At 36.7% G+C, this 22,526-nt stretch overlaps 1 pseudogene; it reads right to left on the bottom strand.

The window, feature by feature from the left end:
- Positions 1 to 16,890: 16,890 nt before the first annotated feature.
- On the bottom strand, positions 16,891 to 17,182 carry LOC150048862 (SLC35A4 upstream open reading frame protein pseudogene; annotated as a pseudogene).
- Positions 17,183 to 22,526: the final 5,344 nt, after the last annotated feature.

Below are 22,526 nucleotides of genomic sequence, written 5' to 3'. Positions count from 1 at the left end.
TAATTGAACCATTCGATATGCTAAGGATTCAAGTGGTTTCATAGAACATGTAAAGCAAAATGCATCTGGTAGTCTTTTTGGAGATTGTGTAAAACCTTGTGCTTATAAAGCACTTTATCATGGAGCTACAGAGTAATGTCTCTGACCTCTTGTGTTTTCTTACTCTTGAAATATTTTAATGGAGTTATGTTTAGGACCCAGACATAAAAATATAAATAACATGCCTTCAACATTTCCTTTAAAATGTTTCATGAGTTGGTTAATGGAAAGTAGAACGTATTCTAATAGCTCTAATGATACAGATTCATGTCAATATGTTTTGTCAGACATTAAGTGTTACTTGATATCTTTGGTATAAAAGTATTTGACATATTTTTATCAAATAACAATAGTTTCCATTAATTAAGGACTTATTTCTTGCCACATGTTGCTATTAGTGTTATAATACTACGTTCAATTCTCAGATCACTTAACCAGTAAGTACTATTATTGCCTCTCATAGATGATGAAACCATGTGTGATTAGTTTTTGCCATGCACTCACTGTATTTCAGAAACCTAAAGTTTTTTTTGTTTTTTTTTTTTTTTTTTGCCAGTCCTGGGCTTAGGCTCAGGGCCTTTTCTCAAGGCTAGAGCTCTACCATTTGAGCCTCAGCACCACTTCTGGCTTTTTTCTATGTATATGGTACCGAGGAATCGAACCCGGGTCTTCATGCATGCTAGGCAAGCACTTTATCCACTAGGCCAAACTCCCGGCCCCAGAAACCTAAAGTTTTATACAGCCTTTTCAAAAGTTTCCTTGTCTAAGCAGTATGTTACATGAAGCAGTTGAAAAGTTTAGAACTAATGGAAGTATTTTGAAAACACTAATTTCTCAGAACCAACGAAAACATTATGAAAAAAGTAGAAAAATAGATGAGTATGTTGTTCTTATACTTTTATTTGTAGTATCTAATACAAGTCCAAAAGAATCAAGTAAATTGAAAAAAAAAAACAAGCATTGCACTCTGCCAAGACAAGGTACACTTCCAAAAATGTGTGCGGTTGTGGCTGGAAATTTTTGTTTATACATTCATTGTGAATGTCTCCATGTCAGAATTTTTCAAAGCTATTAATTTTATGCATCAGAACTGATCTCTGATTTAGTAGATTTTTTTCAGGCGAATCCTTTTAGTTTGTGCAAACAATTAGAGCTTAGTTGCAACATTGAATTTAGCTTGCAACAGTCTCAAGTCAATATTTTAGAAAGTTCATTCTATAGTACCAACTTTATCAGTAGACAGTGTCTCTGAGAATCTTACATTTCACAATTCTACATAGTTTTATTTGGGTGTTTTCTAAAGCTGATATTGCTTATTTCATGTCTAATCTTAAAAAGAAAACAATGAAAGGGACCTTACAATGTCCTTGGAAAGTATGTTTTTCTTTCTCCTAAATCTCCCTAGTTACTATTTCACTAAATCATTTACTTTGTTTTTCTATCTGTGCAACTGTCTGCCTGCCCGACTGCCCATTAGTCTGTCTAGCTTAATTCGAGAAGAAATAAAAGGTCTGTCTTTGTGTTGTTTTGCTTCAACAGATGGGGTTTTCGAAGTGTCATGATAATTGCAGAGGCATCGAAGAGAAAGTGGAAGTTGACTATTCGTCATAAATCAGCCTCTTGAGCCTGAGTTGATCCTAGATCTCATCCAGATTTTTCTTGGAGATGATCTGGTTGCAGGTAGCCCTATAACTATCATTTCTCCTTGGGAGCCTATTGAGGGCCGGGAGTTTGGCTTAGTAGTAGAGTGCTTGCCTCGCAAGTATGAAAGCCTGGGTTTGATTTCTTAGTACCACATATATAGAAAAGTCTGAGAGTGATGCTGTGGCTCAATTGATAGAGATCTGGCCTTGAGAAAACCCAAGGACAGTGGTCAGGCCCTGAGTTCAAGCATGAGGTCTGAAAAAAAAAAGAAAAAAAGAAAAAAAAAGTTGAAGTTATTTTATGTTAGGTAGATTAAGTATAAAAGAAAAAAATAGGAAGAGACTGTAGTTTGTTTCAGCTGTATTTAACTTGGGAGCCATCTCTAATCCCTTCCTATTTTTTTAATACTTAATCTACTCAACATATAATAACTTCAGACTTTTTAATAAAATGATAAATGTAAGTCAATGCAGAAATCATTCACTATGTGATGGGTCTGAAAATTATGAGACTAATTTAATTCAAAAAAATGCTTTTCCTGGTTTAATATCTTTCTCTTGTACTCTGACTTGGAAGCCTCAACTTTGAGGAACTCTTCTTACATTCTTTGAAGTTGCTGTTGGCTCATGTCATGGATGACCAGAATAGGGCAGAGTTCTTAGGCCAGACCAATCTGAATTCCAGATCCTCCTTGGTCCCAGTGAAGGTTTTGCCCACAACCAAATGCTTCAGTCATAACAGCTCTGTGGTGTTAGTGCTATAGCAATTGAGAATAGATGCGCTTTTTATCTCATCGGATTTTAAGAGGACATAGCTAAATGAAACTAGTGCTAATTTTACACTCACTAGCTCTGTAGCCTGAGAATAAAGGTAACTCTTAGAGAAGAGCTTAGGCAAGCTAGTCTAAAACAGACAAAAATTTGGTCTCAATTCCCATCCATTTAACCCAAGATTTCTTTATTTAATAAATCAGATAATTATCTATTACTTTACAGTTTAGTCTCTTTTTTGCAGTTGATTGCATTTTCAATATTTTTTTATTTTGAGAAATTAATTCCACCATAACCTTGCGGTGAAGCTCTTGAATTTCTTTCATATATATCTGGGAAGTGTATGAGAAATGTTTTCAGTAATGTGTGTGTGTGTGTGTGTGTGTGTGTGTGTGTGTGTGTGTGTGTGTGTTTCTGGTGATAGAACCCAGGGCCTCATATTTATCAGGTAATCGCTCTACTACTGGACTAATTCTAGACTTTTTTCTAAACAGATCAATCTAAATCATAAATCTTTATTAGAATGCAAATATAGGTATGTATGAAATTTTGTTATGTATCACATCCACTTGTTCCACATATTCTGACAAAAATATATGAGTAAATATATCAGTGTAGAAAGCCATGATGACATGGTCCAATAATCATGACTGCTTTCCATGGAAACGTTATGAACACTATGAGCTTAATTTCATGAAATATTATTTTCTTTTGAGTTTAAACACTCTTAGTTCACATAGGTGTTGTATTCACTAGGGCCCAGGAATCTTGCTTGTCCATCTTTGTGACATTTTAGGCAAATCCAGCCTTATATAGAGATCAGTTTCTCTGTAACCCAAAAAGTACCTTCTTTTTACTTCTTTGGTCATGGATGAATCATTTGAAAATAGCCTATTTATAATGTTAAATTCAGTCATAGCATTCAATACTGAGGTTTTTCTGACTCAAAAAAGGGTGATTTATTCTTTTAAAATCTATAATTATAGAATAAGTGAGAAGCATAAATAGATACCTATTATAGAATGAAAGGAAATTTAAGTATTCTTAGTCATTTAATAAAATTATTTCATGAAGTAGATGCCAGGAATTCTGTTTTGTTTAAAAATGAAGAAATTTAACCCAAGTATTAAAATGTATGTTAAAATATACAAAAATAGGAGGAACGCCAAAATGATAAATAGTTATCAATTTTGGTTAGTAAGCATTTGAGGATGGCACAATATCTTGAAACTTTGTGTGTGTGGTTGAGTGTGTGTGTATGTGTTTAAAGCTGGAACTTTTTGGTAGATAATTAATCCAATAACACAGGATTATTTATTTTGCTGGTATATGCTACTTTTAATATGACTTTAAGAAATATGAATCAATGGCATGCTTTTAAACAGCAAATGTGATCTGACTTTAACAGATATAATTTTATCACCAGAATTTCCCAAATTTGCTTTTTCTGTTCCTGCCTTTCTGAGGCAGACAAGGGTCTAAGTTACAAACTTCAACCTCTAAAGCAATACCATAGTGGCAAATAAGGGTAGAGTTCAAATTTCCAATGATTTATTACTTTTTTAAAAAAAGAGCAAAATAAAAACAAATTGTCTTTGAAATGGACAAACAGAACTATCTCCTCCTTAAGTTAAATTTACCTTTGATTTAAAAAAGAAAAGGAGAAGCAGCATATCCAATCAAGGAAGTTATTGTTTGACAAGCTGTGAAATCTACATTCCTGAAATTCCTTCCTGAAACACACAAGACCCTTGAGAAACGTTTTTGTTGCTTCCAACCTTTCATGTATTTCAAATAAAACATAGATCTCCTTAAAGCACACTTTGGAATATTTACATAGAAACTGATAATATTCCCAGATGTATGTCCTGCTTTTACAGAAATGTCTGGGAAACAGATTCTTATTTACTTTCCTGTTTGAAAAGACAAGAAAATAGGTGTCCAGGTGTCCGTAGAGAAGACAGCTTTTCATAGTGTTAAGAAAGAAATCATCTTGTTTTAATCTCTTAGATTTCATTGTCTCGGTAATGAAAGACAGGTAATTTTGACAAAAATCTTTTTGTATTAAATGATTTTTAATGCAATAAAAGGGCTCTAATTGCCTCGCAGAGTGATACTGATACATAAAGTATCCAGTGGGATACATTAAAATTCTATTTAATATTCATTAATTACTTAATAGATGTACAGCTCAGGGATATGCAATTTTATGCTACCCCCAGATTATTGATAAACACAGACATAAAGGTGCAAAGTGATGTTAAAATGGAATATGGTAATTGAAATCAATTAAATGGTAGTGCATAAAGCGATCGAGATTTAGAAGGAGGGAAGCCACGTGGGACATGTAACTGAGTCAAATATTGCTGAAGGAATGATTTTGAGCCAGACCAGATGGCTGGGTGTGGTTTCTAGTACATTGGAACGAAATGAAGAGGCTTTCTTGGTAAGAACAAACCTGGAAATGAACAGCTGGACCTGTCCGAAGACCTGTAAATAAAGGGAATTAGTTGAAGTAGAATGTGTGTGTGTGTGTGTGTGTGTGTGTGTGTGTGTGCATGCATGTGCGTGTAACTGAGGATAAAGATGAAAACAATGTAAAGTGTATACGGATCATATAGAACTCATAAAGTATAAGCCGCTTATTTTTGAATTTTATAATTTCTTCAACATTTTGATGAGAGAATTTCTTTCCCTGCCTGAACTCTGCAAATAAGAAGTGCCAGGCATTTTTAGATCACCAAACAAAACCTTGATTCAGATATCAGAATGGTCCAGATGCATGTAATGTGTGAAACTCCAAGGATAATTTCCGGTGAAATTTTCTCATCTGACTCCTTTGTAGCCAGCTGCAATCAGAATTCCAGGAGGGAGGTGTGGTCTTCATTCCGTTCTGTGTGCGCGCTCTCTCTCTCTCTCTCTCTCTCTCTCTCTCTCTCTCTCTCTCTCTCTCTCTCTCTCTCTCTCTCTCTCTCTCTCTCTCTCATCGGTTGTGGGACTTTAACTGTCCTTGAGCTCTTCAGCTCAAGGTTACTGTCCTACCCTTTGAGCCACAGCTCCACTTCCAGTTTTCTAGTGATGAATTGGAGATGAGAGTTTCATAGTCTTTAGTATCCGGGCTGGCTTTGAACCAGGATTCTCAGATCTTAGCCCCCTGAGTAGCTAGGATTACAGACGTGAGCCACTGCACTCAGCTCTCTCCCTCTCTCTCTCTCTCTCTCTCTCTCTCTCTCTCTCTCTCTCTCTCTCTCTCTCTCTCTCTCTCTTTTTGTTGGCTTTTTTATGAGCAAACTTTTGTTTTTGCCAGTCCTGAGCCTTGAATTCGATGCCTGGGCTGTCCTTGAGCTTTCTTTTTTTTCTTTCATATATTTTTATTGTAATTAATAGAAGGGTTACATTATATTCACCAAATAGAAGATGCATTACTTCATTGATAACCTTTCTCATGGCGTGGTCCCCATTTCCCTTCCCTCACCCCCACCCATCATCTTGTTTTCCTCCCTTCCCTATCTGACTTCAAATAACCAAATACACATATATACAATATATCAGATAACAAGGTGAACTACAGTAACAATATGAGATAACCAAGGGACGGCAAAAGAGATGAGAGGTAACATAGTACATTAAGGACAACAATCACTCATTATAACTGAGCCTATGGTAGAACCCAACCAGCCTGGTGTGGGAACAAGGGAAGAAAGGATAAGGAGAAGCAGGTTGTTCTTGGCCTCATTTTCTTTAATTGGCACTGTTTTCCGGACCACCACATGGTTCAGCTTGCCTATTGCTTTGAATGATTGATCTGGGCACTGCAAGTGACTCCATGGACAGGTTGTAAAGGAAAAGGGGACAGAGGCTGCCACCAGCATTTCACCCTTGTGTCTATCCACCTCTCACAGATATTCCTCCTCAAGCCTCATCACTCCTGTTCATGATTTAGGATACCCACTGGAGACTCCCAGGAAGGCGCAGATTGCCATAAGAGAAGTCATACCTGGTTCTTTTCCCCTCCTCGTGCCTAGGTTTGTGAGACCCAAAAGGAGACATGGGTGGCAATGTTAGTTCTATTAGAAATCCCCATCTTTGAGTAAGTTATATATTTGATGTATTTGAAAGCCATGCCATACATGTTGAAACCTCATTCTTAGATATCACAGCTGAATGTCCACCTTCAGTAATGGAAAAGCAGCAGTTGGATAACTCCTGGGTTAGGCATAGTGAGCTGCACATATCAGAAGGGAGATTGTAGTTGTGTTTTGCAATGTAATAACAAATTAACATATTAGAACAACATGTATTAATTGATAAAATAATTCTAATAATTAGCTACACATTACTGATATAACAAGAGTTAACAGCACATTCAAAAGTTCGTACTTTAGCCTGGTGTTGATATTTCACCTATAACTTTAGCTACTCAGGAGGCTGAGATCTGAGGATTGCCTTTCAAAGTTAGTCCATGTAGCAATGTCCGTGAGACTCTTTGTCCAATTAATCAGTAGAAGGTCAAAACTAGAACTTTGACCCAAGTTTAATCCCCAGGACCAGGACACACACACACACACACACACACACACACACACACACACACACAACACACACACAACACACACACCACACTGTAGCTGCTTATACGTAAACAATCCTAGCTCTTTATGAGGCTGAGGTATGCGGATCATGATTCAAAGCAGGAGGAGGCAGAAAAGCATGTGACACTCCATCTACAAAATAACCAGCAAAAAGTAGGTTTGGCAGTAAGGTTCAAGTGGTCAATCAAATGATGAGCAAGTCAGGCTAGTGAGTACCCAGGTCCTGAGTTCAAACTCTAGCACTTTCCTTTCAAAATATACTGGAATTAGCACTGGATATAAATGATATGTCATGACAGCTGCTTTAAAATGGAATTAGATATGTAATATGCCAAATGTAATGGTCATTATAAGTGTGAATGAAAAGTATTATAAATATCTGGTCAGCAATGTTCATGAAGGCCTATATCGGATGATAAATACTAAGAAAACTATAGTTTAAAACTGGCCTGGCAAAACTTAGAAAGACCGAGTATGAAAATGATACTAGCTGGAGGAAATGGTGTATGCTTGTAATACAGTCTTCTTAGGAGACAGGGTAAGAAAAATCAAAATCTGAGACAACTCCTTATTGGTAAAAAATGTGGAAAAGCATCTGCAACACTAAAGTCAGAAGTAGTAAGGGCACTAGACAAGCAAGTGTGAGATCCTGCATTCAAAACTCCAGTTCCATTAAAAAATAATCCAAGAGATAATGTCAGTGTTCTTGTGGTCTGTTTCATAAGTAAAGTTCTGTATTTCAAAAGTAGTAGAATATTAAAAGTTCTAAATTCAGTCTTTTATCTAAAGCAGTCAGGTTGCCTGTCTATTCCTTTTATCTGTAAAATATTGCTACCTGTTACGTTACATGGTTAGTGTAAATGACTGTAGTACCTGGTATATTGTAAAAAAAATATTGCTACCTGCTCTGTGGATGGTGTTTAGCCTCTTAAATTCAATGAAGGACTTATCTTTATTTTGAATTTCCTCTTTTTTCATAAACTTCATTTCCCCAGCTAGAAGGTCTTCAGTTGTGGTCTTCAGTTCATCCTGACTGCTCTCATTACCCAGGGATAATCTGAATAAAGCAAGGTATAGCTACTAAAAACTCTTGCCATTGCACAGAGCCGCCTTGGGTTTTACCCTGAGCTTTCTCTGGAGGCTGGGGACTTGTTCACTCTGGAAAGGACTTTGGAAACAGCAGGGAGGGCTCCATCAGAAACCATAGTCATCCTCTGGACTAATACGATGACGATGGTACAGAGCACAAAATGCCTCCTTCCTTGTGGAAATTCAGACCTCCTGATGGGATTTCTACTTTGCCTCTTCAGCAGTGTGAGATGACCCAGGGAAAGACTTAATAAGTAGATGTCAGCCCTTGAGTAAGCAGGAAAAAAAATGATGAATGGACCACAAGGCAACCCTATCTGAGCACAGTGTGGCTATGCACTGCGCATTAGAGTCTGTAGCCTTTCCTTTTTCTTTTTCTGTGTTAAACATCATCAGGGATTCCCAAGTAGCTTCAGCCCGAGGCTATTACATCTAATAATTGAGACTGATGAAAGGTCATGCTACTTTTACAGCTTAGCTGTGGCATGCCATACATCACTTGGCTTCTGTCAAAAAAAAATATTATACAGTTCGTTGGCAAAAGGTTTGACTCTGTCTCCAATGCACTGGATAGAGTTTACCTATAAATTTCACATGGAAAATGTTCCACAAAATTGCCCAGTACTAGAATAAGATCATTGAGGTCTAAAGCAAATGTTTCAGGGTCATTAGGAAATTAATTATGTGAAATGATTGGCACATGGATACCCAAGGGGAAGAGTTGGACAGATTTGCTTGTTTGAATACAACACAGGTCTCTTGCAAAAGGCTGTTTATTGTACTAAAATGGAAAAAGTGTTCTAAGAGGAAAATCAGCTATTTAGGAAACTAGTCAAGAGTGTTACGGTTTTGCTAGTCTTTTTATTTTGCTAGTTATGTTTAAAATATTGGTTGTTTCTGAGGTTTTATTTTGGGGCTGATATCCTAACCATTACTGCCTTGAAATACTTTTCTTTCTTTTTAATTAGCAAAATTATTTATTACATTTGGAAAGATAGAATCATCAATACAAATCATCTATTTTTTACTAAGGAAAACACCATATATTAAAAGTTGGAACTTTCATCTGAAGAAAACCCATAGTTTCAAATTCTATATAAATCAAAATTTACATACAGAAAAGTAGAAGATGAAAACTATGGCCAAAGAATTTCCCCGGTCTTAAAGATAACAAAGGAAAATATTCATAAGGATTTTAAAAAAGTTGGAAAAAGAGAAATTCTATTTACTTCATTTTTATGTTCATCACCTTGGCAAAATTGATGTATGTTCCTTTGCCACACATTATTACTAGGACAGACCAGACTACTAACGCTGGTAAGCATGAAGCAGGCAATAGATGGGTCAAAGAGCCCCTCAGCTTTCCTTTTTCCAAACTTTTTCTTTCAAACTCCCCACACTGGATTTATAAAGAGTGGACCTTTCTCTTCTCAAAGTGTTAATTTAAAACCGATGAAATACAGCACTGAGCCAGGTGCAGTGGCTCACAGCTATAATCCCAGCTACTCAGAAGGCTGATATCTGAGAATCACAGTTCAAAGCCAGCCTGGGCACCCAAAACCATGCGATCCTTATCTCCAATTAACCACACAAAAACCAGAAGTGGCACTGTGGCTCAAGGGGTAGAGTGGTAGTCTTGAGCTAAAGAGCTCAAGGACAGAGCTGGGCCCAGAGTTCATGATCTACAAAAAACAAAACAAACAAACAAAAAACAGCACTGGTGGATCATTCCTGTAATCCTAGCTACTTGGGTGGCTGAGATCTGCCAGGGAAAGAAACTCTGTGAAACTCCTACCTCCAATTAACTACCAAAATGCTGGTAGTGGTGCTGTGGCTCAAGTGGTAGAGTGCCAACCTTGAGCAAAGAAGTTCAGGGACAACACCCAAGCTCTAAGTTCACTTCTTGGCACAAGGACTGGGACTATGTTCAAGGGTTGACACAAAAAATTACATAATATAAAGCAATTTAATAGGGTCTGTTGACTTGTGTCATGGTTTGCACAATTCTGTGAGGCTTAAATTTCTCTGCCCTGGAAAGTTCCCCTCCCTTTTCCATAAGCACAGCAAGGACTTGGCTTGTCTACCCACCCTAAATACACACTGTCAGAAGAGAAGCTGATTCTATTAAGATTAGTAGACACCTGTGGAGTACACTCATATGAAAAAGTAAGACACAGACTTGAATGTCAATATAATGGAGCAGAATTATTGGACCAGGTACACAAAGGAATCTAACAAATGTACACACAAAGATAGAGTACATAGATTATGCACATAAACATTTATATTCTCTATCTGACTTAGTGAAGAGTAAATATATATATATATAATGCATACATTTATACATTTGAGAGTTCCTCAGGCACATGATCTAATAGTAAAATTTAAAAAAAACGATTGCCTATCAGCTGTAGAGACAAAGGAAAGGAACACATAAAAATGGAATTTAAAGTTCCAAGTAGACTGGAAACGATCAATGTGTGCACTATTATGTAATAGTGTACACTACAGGGGTCCTCATTCTTTAAATCTGAGGGCTGAATAGTCCATCTCCTTGAGATTTGGAAAACAAGCTAGATCCAGCCAGAGCTGGGAACTGGGCCATAGTTATAATTATATGCCAGTTCAGGTCATGTTGCTCTTGCATTCAGGGAGTTGATCAACATTGTTTTCAGTATTGCCATGGGAAAAATCCAACAAGTTAGTGTAACATCTAGCCCCAGAATCTATCCTTCTTCAGACCGTTTATTCTACTTCAAGAAACTCTTAAACACTGTTACAGGAGAGGACTAGCTAGTGAGAGTAGAAGAATGGAAGAAAGGAAAGGGAAGAATGACATCCATTCAGTACTGATCTACAACCAAAAATATTGAAACAGAGAGTAAAGAACCAACGTTCCCCAAGACAACCAACAACTGGGAGATTAATTCCGTCCTAGAAAAATGAAATGAATAAAGTATGGAAATGATTTTAAAATGAGTGTGTTTAAACCTTGTAATGATCAGAGAGAAACACTACATAAGAATAAGAAGAAAGATCAGGGGACATTAATATTAGAACGCTTGGAAATGAAAAAAAATCTGAATTTAAAATAAAATCTCTGTTCATGGAGTGATCTTTAGACAAGATTACTGAATAAAACATACCTGCTGACTGGGATGCTAATAATAAAGAATTCATCTACAAGTAGAAGAAATTCAACAGAAATGTTCGTAAACTCTTGTTATTGGGGCTAAATAAATCTTTGTTGTGGGGTAATGCCTTATACGCTGCAGAATATTCAGCAATATTTCTCATCTTTACTTACAAAAAGATATCAGTGACCTCCTGTAGACTTAAAAATATGCCCTGAGAAATTGTTCAGTGTCTAGGTTATCAGCCCTAAGCCAAGTAGATGACTTGTGTTTTCTCACAATCTACAGATTTCCTTTTCATTTACTTAATCATGTCATTATCTGATGGAATGTCATTAACTTTTGTGAAGTATAGATTATAAATTTTTCTTTTACAGATACTGCTTTCTGTGTTATTTGAAAGAAAATGGACTATTATGAGGTTAGGAAATACATTATGTTTTCCTTTAAGGCTTTAGCTCTTGATGGATTCCTGGGCCTATTTCAATTTAGTGTTTGTGTATAGTGTGAGTTACAGATCAAGATTTTCTTTTTAATTTGCATGTCTAGTGGTTGAACAGATATTTCTTTCCCCCACTTTTAAAAAAAATTATTGTTGGGATAATGTATAGAGGGGTTACAGTTACATTCATCAGGTAGTAGGTGCATAAGTTTTCACCATTGATACCCCTTCTCAAGTTTTTGTTCCCATTTCCCTCCCCTGACCCCTCCCAATTATTTTGTTTTCTCCCTTCCCTTCCATTCTCTATGAACAGATATTTCTTTATTAGATTTTTGTCTGTTTTGGTAATTAACAGCTTATATTTTTGGACTATAGACAAAATAATAGATTTTAAAGTTAGTTATTAGTTGAAAAGGACCCACCAAAAATAAATCGGAAAGAACATTACTGATATAAATATTTCTTACTACCTAAAAGTCACAGGAGGAAATGGGAAATGGATAAAAGGCAGTTGTAGGCAAGTTAAATAAGATAAGTTAAATAAAGTCACATCACGTGCCTGTAACAAAGACACTAATGTGTATAGCTTACCTAAAATAATGAAAATGTTTGAAATATCACTTTACATGTTTGAAAGTGGAAAAAAATTTAAGTGATTATAATTAAATCTTACTTGAATATAAACAGCTATTTGGGGTTAAAAATTGGCAACATCTCTATGAATACAATATTACAATTCATATAGGAAGGTTAAAAATATATACAAGGAAAATTTAATCTTTTTTCCAGTAAGATAGAGAACCATTTATATATATATGTATGTATATTATATACATATATATGAGAAGGAGGGGAGGTAAGAGTTAAAAAGCATGGAGAAAATGAGAGAAGAGGTAACACTGTTTATAAAGAAATACTCATTACCTGACCTAGTGTGACTATAACCCTTATGTAAAATATCTTTTCAATAAAAATAGATTAAAATAAAGAAGATCCCCAGATTTTTTTCAGTTATTTGTAAATTAAAATCTACATAAAATAGATGAATTATTTTTATCAAACATAAGTTAACTTTTAGGGCTGGGAATTTGGCTTAGTGGTAAAAGTGCTTGCCCAGCATGCACAAAGACCTGGGTTCAATTCCTCGATACCACATACACAGTAAAAAGCTGGAAGTGGTGCTGTGACTCAAGTGGTAGAGTTCTAGCCTTGAGAAAGTCCAAGGACAGTACTCAGGCCCTGAGTTCAGTCCCCATGATTGGCAAAAATTAAAAAATAAGGTAACTTCTAATATGAGTCTGCAATTTAAAAATCATGATTTGAGAAGTTATTGTAAATAAAGCAAAATGAAAGAAGCATGATCAATAATATACGTGGTCTTCAGAATTGCACTTAGTGGTAGAATAGTCGTTGACACACATGAGATCCTGAATCCAAGCCTCAGCAATCAAGATTAAAAGTATGTGGAATGGATTCCATTACTTTCTTGAATATGATATCAACATATATCTGGCCAAAAAATACTAGAAAACAATATTTTGGGAATTACCTATTGTTCATTTAATGGATAAACTAGGGGATAAGGCTTGTTATAAATTTTGTATCTATAGTCTACCAGATTATTTTGTATTTTATAAAGATTATTCTAAAAGTTAAATACAATAAACATTCTTTAGAAGCATATGGGTTTTCCAGGCATCGTGGTTCATGCCTGTAATCCTAGCTACGAAGGAGGCTGAGATCTGAGGTTTGCAGTTCAAAGTCAGTCTGGGCACACTACAAGGCCGGTGAGACTCTAATCTCCAGTTCATCAGGAGGAAACCGGAAATGGCACTGTGGCTCAAGCAATAGGGAGGTAGCCTTGAGCAGAACAACGCCCAGGCCAAGGGGTAGGATGGTAGCTTTGAGCTGAATTGCTTAGGGACAGTGCCCTGGCCCAGAGTTCAAGTTCCATGACCCACAAAAAAAGAAAAGAAAAATCACATCATCTTAGTTTAGCATTCTCTAACAAGTTAAGGTAGATCAGATGACTTGTAAGAGATAAACATTTCTTATGGCTCCAGAGATTGGATGTCTAAAATCAGAGTGCCAGTATCACAAGTTTCTTGTGAGAGACTTCTTTTGAGTTGAATGTCCATCTTTTCATTGTATACACACATTGTGGAAAGAACCAGAAAGCTTTCTGACCTTCTTATGTACAAACTTTAATCCTATTTATGAGGCCTCCATTCTCATGACCTCATTACTTTCCAGACAGTCCTACCTGCAAATACTATCTTATTGGGATTTGGCCTTCAACATGAATTGTGTGGAACACAAATATTTATCTCATTGAGATATACTGCCACAGAAACTCCATGGAAACATAATTGCCATTGCTTGAAGGAATTACATTTCACCAAAAATAGAAAGACCCAGCACTACAGAGCTAAGCAAGAGATATCAGAATTTGGCACATCGTGGCTCTTTGTCTGGGCTTTTTCTAATTTTCAACCTTGTGCCTTTGTATAATTTTCAAACAGCCAAACTCCTCAACCAATTGAATGATTGTATAAAATGACGTCAATTTAACAGTAAAACTAAAGTAATACTTTATGAAGCTATACTTCATCTACACTAAGTGCAAAAGCCAATGATGCTGTGAATATTTAAATCTGATTCATTTTAAGTTAATTATTCTGGGTTGAGACTCGAATGTATGCATTTAGAATATGTATATTCTTTTAAATCCCTACTTCATATATATCATTATATAACATCTTGTAAGATCTTTATGTAAAATCATTATGTCAGATCTTGAAAGCAAATACTTCAACTACTGCCAGAATGATAAGCTTGAAGCCTTTGGGACTGGGGGTGAAATGCCCTGCCTATCCAAGGAACATTAATCACTGGTGGAATCTGGAATTTCAGTAGTATCTGCTGCCAAGAACAATATTGTATATACTATTGGGAAAAATAAGAAACAACATTTAATTATCAATTGTTGTAGCAGTTGTTTTGATTATGAATTGCTTATTTATTTACTTATAACTATCCCTAATCAAAATTAACATTGTGCATCACTGAAATGATTGACAGTCCCTAAATTAGGTGATCCAAATTCAGTCAAATTAGTAACCTGTGCATATGAATAGAAGAACAGAAGGTATTTGATTAATTATTTCAAAGACTTCTTTGTAGCTAGTCTGGCTTCTATCAGATGTTTTTGTGTTATAAAAATCCAATTAACATGGCTGTTTTATAAGAATAAGCATGTACATTAGTGCTATAAAAAAAAGAAAATATTCTAGGGAAAAAGCCTACGGATAGCAGCTCACTTGGGAAAAGTAAACAAATTCCAATTTAGCAAACCTCTTCTCACTCCAGGGAAGGTACAAAATCACAGAGGAGAAATTCAAGACAGTGAGGCAAAAGCAGATTTAATTCTTTTTGTTCAATAAAAGAAAACTAATTCAATTGTAATTTTAGTGCCTGGATGAAAATAAGGACATCATGAAGCACACATAGAATAAATACCAGTCAGGTGTCATTTTCCTCTGACAGATAATCCCCAGTGAACATACGACTGCTTGTTATTCTCTCACTCAGGAAGGAAGGAATGCACCAGGCCACCTGCCCTTGAGTTGCTGTGTATCAAACTACCTCCGGCAAAGTCTCATGTCTGAAGTCTCTGGGGTTTGAACAGTAAGCCCTCATTCACCGTGTGGATAACTTGAAGTTATCTTTTTCTTTGGCACAATCACATGCCCGTGTGGTTCTAAGTTACCAGTAAAATCCCAACAAGTGAACTTCAACACTGATATTCTTTTATACTTTTTGTTACATTTTCATATAGAGGGTGGACTTGTTCATTTCTCAACAACTCCCCTAGAGCAAAACTCTCAATTTTGCAGACAGTCTCTCCCCCATGTGGCCACACCATCTGTCTCCATGTTGCGGTTTTCTCTGCAGGAATACCAGGTACCAGAAGGGATTTTGGCCAAAAGGAAGTACAGTAGAAAGTCTTTCACAGGCTCTCCACAATCTGTGAACATATGATCAGTCTAGGATAACACATTTTACTAAAAATATATCAGAGAAATGTTCATGTGATAATAAACAATGAACCTGAATCAAGGAGGACATGTGCTATGAGCTTCCAAAATGTACATTTCTATGTGCATCAGAATAACGACAGTCTGTCAGCGCTAGATGACTGGATCAACTCATGTTTGTTTCTTTATCACAAGTGTCAATGTATATTTAACAGTGTGGGCATAGTGTAGTTGAGCTAAACCCAAACTGTGAGTTAAATGAGTGAGGAAAAGCCTAAAAATATTTGCTATAAGGTAGTTGGTTTGATAAAGAGACATTTTTATAAGTTTCCATTGTAATTTCTCAAACTGATACGCTGACATTCAGAAAAACAAAATTTGGTAGGTGTGAGAGTGAAAGTTTAGGATCAAGAAAAAGATGGTGTTTTTTGAATTTTTAGTCTTCATCACTCAGTCCTTATTCCATTTTTACAAAAGTTGACCGTATTTCTCCCAATTTTTATAATCATATATGCAATCTTATCTGCATTTATATGTTCATGTATGCATATATATGTATTTACTATAGAGGCTTTATGGAAATTCTTTTAAGGCAAATGCAAGACATTTGTGCATATGTTTTCATGTTTCATGCTAGTGCAGGATTGCTAGATACAGGTAACTGAGTTTCAAACTTAAAATCTGTAGTTTATTTGAACTCCTCTGTCTTTCACTAGACTCTTCCATTCAATCCGGTGAGGTGTGGTTCTTCCTCATTCCTTAGGTCTGTCTCTGTTTCCCTGGGGAGTCGAGGGAATGGGGGGGGTTAACGCCTTGGTAGGTCTGTCAGCTGAACATGGGTAGGTTTGTATTGCATAGCAAGGCTCTCCGGCCTTGGGTGGTGGCACTGGTTATCCCTGGCAGTAAAACAGGGCTGTGCTTCTGATCTTGACCTTGCTCAGTGCCTGGTAGGAACTGGGGTCCATGCAAAACTGCAGATAGATCAGCAGGGGGTGGTTAGAGCCATGGAGGAGGAAAAGAAGGCGGATAAAGGTGGCACATCAAGTGGAGGCAGCAAATGGGGATGGGTAGAGCATGTGGTGATTGAAAATCTCCACCTCCAGGGCCTGGTTATTCATCCGGCCTCTTCCACGGGATCCAAAGCTAGTCAGGCCCCAGGCAGAATGACCGAAGATAGTCCTTCAATGTCTTCTCCACACTGGGCACAGCAAATGTCTCAGTTGCTTTGATACCAGTGCAAGTGCCCACTGCAAAGCCCAATAAGGCTGATTCCCTCAGTTTGGCCGCCACATAGCCAGCCAGGAATCCCTTGAAGAATGGGGAGGATAATCCCACCGTTGACCTCATTTACCACACACTGCTGCAGGCACTCCAACTGGTTCCTGAGAAATGCCAGGTCCTTAAGGTTGGGCAGAGAATCCTTGTCATGCACCATCTTTCCTGCCCTGCCCTTTGGTTCTTATCTGATGGTGAATTACTAATAGAGTACATGATGGGTTTTTGTTGTTGTTGTTCTATGGAGATCACGCTTAAAGAATTGCTAAACCTTTAAAGTGAACATCGCATCAGCATACTCTTGGCATTAGATATTTACCTCTTCAGTTTTATTTAATGTCTTCTGTTTTATCTATTGTCTGCACCCCAAAGAGACTCCAACACTGGTTTTGAATATTCCTATGAAATATCTACCCAAGATAATGTGGCTAATCAGATTCCTTCAACAAATCATTTGGTTCTTGCATCAGCATATAATCAATCATACCTATTGAAAGATAATCAATTACCATTATATTTAGAAAATCAAGTTGACTACAGTTCATTATCTGACTGAGAACGAGTAGATGTCATCTGAGAAATGTCTCCACTTTCCCCATCCTTAGTCCTAGGAAAGCTTGGCTATGTGAGGCAAAGGACAATACAGGAGTTTGATTAACTTATAGCATGCATAATATTTTAATGATTTCCTATTTGAATGAATTTGACCTGTAGTAGTATATTTTAACCTATGGATGAATGAAGAAAATTGACTTTAAAAAAAACCGGATCAGATAGTCATTTCTAATTGTGTTGCATTTATTAGAGTAAAATGTTGGTTGATCCAATGGAAGACAAAAAGAAAGTGGTACATCAGAATACAAATTTATTTCATATCTCTGGGCAGCTCATGATCCTCCACAGGTGGCTGTCAGCAGGGCCTACCAAGGGCTTCATTTCAGGTTCAGCTGACACACAGAAAAGCAAGTAGTCAGGGCACAGCCAGTGTTTGCTAAGATAGTGAGGTGGAATTTACAGGTTTCACCTTTGCTTTGTTCACACAGGGGCTAGCTACACTGAACCATCCCAACAGGAAGGCAGGGTGTACCTGAGCAGCTGAGGGATATGGATACCATGTTGTATAAAAACATAAAGAACTAGTATTTAGATGCATGCCTTCCAAGTGGGAAGAACCCTGTGCTTTGGAGTTACTAGGAAATGATTTTGTCATTCTTTTTGAGACATACTATCTCAATTACTGTTAAGCCAAGAGTCTCAGCCTCACTGAGGAATGTGAATGATGGCAAGTAATAGAACATAGGTATCTGTTTCAGCAAGATAAACAAGACGGTGGTGAAGCACCACAGATAAGTAAGCTCCATTTGGGCAAGACAGGTAGTTACAAAAGATCCAGGTACTGGTTATACAGAGGAGGGGGCTGTGACAGCAAGGTGTAGGGATAAAGGCACAGTGTCATGGCTCAGGCATAGGTCTCTGGGGATCCTGCAATGTCTGGGCAGGGCAGGCAGGCAGCTTGTCTGGAGGGATTTTAACAGCAGGCAGAAACCTAAGTCTGGAAGATATCAGACTTGTCAGAATCTTGACTTATGGTCAGTCAGGAGTGAGGGTTCATTTATTGGAATCACAAAAAAAGTCCAAGCTTTTTTTTAATACGATGAATGATGCAGACAATTGTTAATTATTCTTAGGGTCTTAACACAGTCCCCCACACGACCAGCTGTGAATCTAAGGAGCTTCCCAGGAGCAAGAAGCTAAGCCACCTCAGTTTCTTGAAAATAACTGGTACAAATTATAACTATCATAGCCTCTCTAAAAAAGTGATGGAAAACTAATCTGCAAGTCAGTTTCTCTAGTGGCTGCTCTTCAGAGAGGAATACAAAGGGTATAAATGAAGAAAAGAGTCAAAGATTTCTAAAGAGGGAGACAAAATTGACAGTTAAGTGTTGAGGAACTTGTCATAAAAATCAGTGAGGCCTTCGTTTCTCTTGGGAGAAATTGAGAAAGCTCTTTAAAAGGATGGTGACAATGGTTGCCCAATAATGTGGTGTGTTTAATGTGACAAAACTATACTTAAAATGGTTGAAATTGCATGTTTTACATTACATCTACTTTGCTATAATGAAATAATTTTGTTTTCAAATTGAGAAATTAAGTAGAAGTTGGAAGTAATTTTAATGTTTTTAAAATGTGTATGCCAATTTTTAATAATGTGCATATACATTGGACAAAATGTATGTGTGTTACTTGGTGGTAGAACATGGCTTTTTATAAACCTATTAATGTTAACTGTAGCATACCACATCTGAGACCATTTATTGGATCTGAAAATGTTCATTTTTGTATAGGTAAATACAACCTCAACAAAAACAAAATTATGTAAAACAAAAGCACTAACATTGATCCATGAAAATTTGACACTCAGAGGAAAATGAAATTCAGACTCAACCACTTGACCTTCCCAAAGCACCCAGAACTTCTTGCCTCTTCTTCCCCTCGGCTCCCCTCTAGTACAGCAGAAAATGTAGATTTCTAGACTGCTGCAGACATTTTTCTGTATTTGTGGTTATTGCTGTTTAGGGTCACTGTATATTATCCAAGCTAGGCTCAGACTCTCAAACTAGTTGACTCAAATGCTGTTTCTAAGTCTCCAGAGTAGCTAGAGTTGCAAGCTCCTGGTGTGTGTGTGTGTGTGTGTGTGTGTGTGTGTGTGTGTGTGTGTGTGTGTGTGTGTATCCAACTGAATCACACCCATATTCCTGAATCAGAGAAAAAAGTTTGTTGCTTTAAGTAAAAAGATTTAATAATTTACATGTATAGGTTCAGTGCATAATAGCGGGTCCCATGCAGGTAACATTTACCAATAATATAAAAAAATCAAAGAGGGCTGACAATTCCTTAAAATCCAAGGCAATCTGCAGTACAGGATTATGGCTAAAAAGCAAGTAGCTTCCCAGAGTCTCTCTTTTCTAGTCCCACTTGTACCTCCTTCACTGCCCACTTGACTATTTCCTAGCATGAGTCCATGTGCCCCACTCCCAGGTAGATGAGCCATCTTTTCTTGTCTCCACTGTACTTGGTTCTGGATGTAGCATGATGAGCCATGTTACCTTAGTAGCAACAAGAACATTTGATTCTTTTAAACCCAATTTCAAGATTTCCATCCTCAGGTATTTTTCTGGGGTGGATAACTCCTCTTCAAAAGTTTAAGACCACTTCTCAAAAGTTATTTTGAACATGTTATTTGTGACATTTTGATTTAACTTTCCTCTTTCTGTTTTTTCTTCTTCTTTATAAACATTTATAAAAGGAAATTTTTATAAAATCACCATGAAGGGTGTATGGCAAATGTATATAAAGCGTGCCCATTCTGTTTGCCTCCATAATGCCATTAGAAGTTATTTACATGGTACCTCTCTTGGATTTCTTCCTTTATTTGAAAACTTAAAGCCATGCTCCTGTAGGCTGGAGTAAATGAATATGATTGGCTCTTGTTGACAAGGTCCTAGTTCAATTTACAAGAGAGCCAACAGCAACACTAGAAGTAAAATTCACTTTCCTGTTCCATTGTCCATTTGAACATGGGCATGGGTACTTATTTTATAGGAAAAAGAACAAACTGGTGGATGAGAGAAATGATTTAAATCAAGAAGTTAGTCTAATGTGGTAGAGCTACTACATATAGCAGCTAAGAATGGAATAAGATGCTCCTTTATTCCCTTTGCATGGAAGAGTTATTCCCAAGTTGAAAGGCGGCTCGGGACTGGAAGTCATTGGGGAAGTCTGGTGAGGCTTTTCAAAGCAAGAATCTCAAAGCAAGAAGGTACTTTGTGGACTGCTTAGTGAGAACTCTTCTTTCCATTTTATCATTAAGACATTGAAGGATCATGTAAGAGAAATAACATATTAGTAAGTACAGTCAGTTTAACTAGTGGCAAAACTAGAGTCAAAATTGAAAATTTCTCATTCCAGACCACTTTTTCCAATAATGCAAATTTTATTTTATCCAGGTTTCTTTTTTGCAGTCTCCGGATTCTTGACTCTTGCCCTGAGTACATGGGAGCCCCTCAGCATGGCAGGCTCTAGGTCAGGAACCAGTATCTTGGACAGTGATATTTCTTTTGTAACTTGGTCTCGTGATTCTCTAATTTGGTCAGTTTCTGTTCCTATTATTATGTTATTTTAAGTCATCCTGGATTTAAAAGAAATCTTCTTTTGTTGTTTATTTGCATTTACTAGTGGCCATTTTGTTTAGGTAAGATGGTAATGGAAAGAAAATGTTCAGGTTCCCTCATCCTTCTAGGGCCAGAATTATTAGAAAAAAAAATTTTTTTAGTTCTTTTCTAGACCTCTAAGAAGTCCATCTCTGAATCACTGTTTCTTGAGCTATTATGCAGATTTTTGTTCCATAGTCTAGCAAACTTACTTTCTTTTGACAACTTTGTGGAAATCATCAAGAAAGACAAAGCCTGGTAAAGGCTAAGGCTGATCATGAAAGTTGTTCCCAGGTCTGAAGGCCAGTTGGCTGTTGTGTGCAGTTCGAGATGGTGATGGAGCCTGCAGTGGTTTGGGTCATAGCCAGAAATGCAAGGCCAGCAGAATAGCAAAAGTAACCCTGAGTGACCCTGGCCTGCTGGATTCAGATCAGCATTCCTCTCAAGGTGATCCTGGCTTTTCACTGGCCCAGTTATCACGTGGACAGGAGGTGTTCTTGCAGTGTCAACACTATTCTTAGGCATGATGCAAAGAGAACACATGAGGTCAAAGAAAGTAGGTTTGGATACAAGCACTGATTTGAATTCCAAATCTGTCACTAACTCTATTATCATTTAATTAGATCATGCCTTATTCATTTTACATCATAAGACACAAAAAATAGGAAGAAAATTCTGTGTTAGAACATTCTACATAATATGCCCTGAGGCATAATATGTATTGTATATACATGTATATGGCTTGCATGAAGCTTGAAATAATCTGTTTACCAGACATTTAGAAATCCATTCTCTTCTTGGTAGAGCTACAATCTGACAAATATCCATGTGTAGCTTGCTTGTTATTTCCTGCCTCTCTACCACACTTAACTTTTTATCTCATGCATTTACTTATTTCATTTCCTTCCTTTAAAATGTTGGAACACATAGAAAATATTCTGTATATTACAATATGAAGGAATGAAATCTGTTTCCAATAATTATCTTGACACATCAACAAAATTTAGGCATTCAACTTATTTTATTAAGAGATAGTATTTTAATTTAGTTCAGAATGTTTCCTAGAAATAATTAACATTAAACTAATAATTTGGAAACAAATAATAAATTGAATTAATCATATTGGATTGTCTAGACAATTCTGTTTTGTAGTACACTTTGATCCAATCCCATGAGAGATAGATGAGACAATATTGAAATTAAATTAAAAAACCTAATGGACATTTATAAGTACTCATATATTTTTTAAATATATACCAATAAGAAAATGAAAATACTTTTTAAGAGAAAAGA

Source organism: Megascapheus bottae, chromosome 21 (genome assembly GCF_031878675.1).
Source record: "Megascapheus bottae isolate mThoBot1 chromosome 21, mThoBot2.hap1, whole genome shotgun sequence".
NCBI lineage: Eukaryota > Metazoa > Chordata > Mammalia > Rodentia > Geomyidae > Megascapheus > Megascapheus bottae.
The sequence above is the reverse complement of the archived record's forward strand: the minus strand, read 5'-3'. Positions and strand labels throughout refer to the sequence as shown.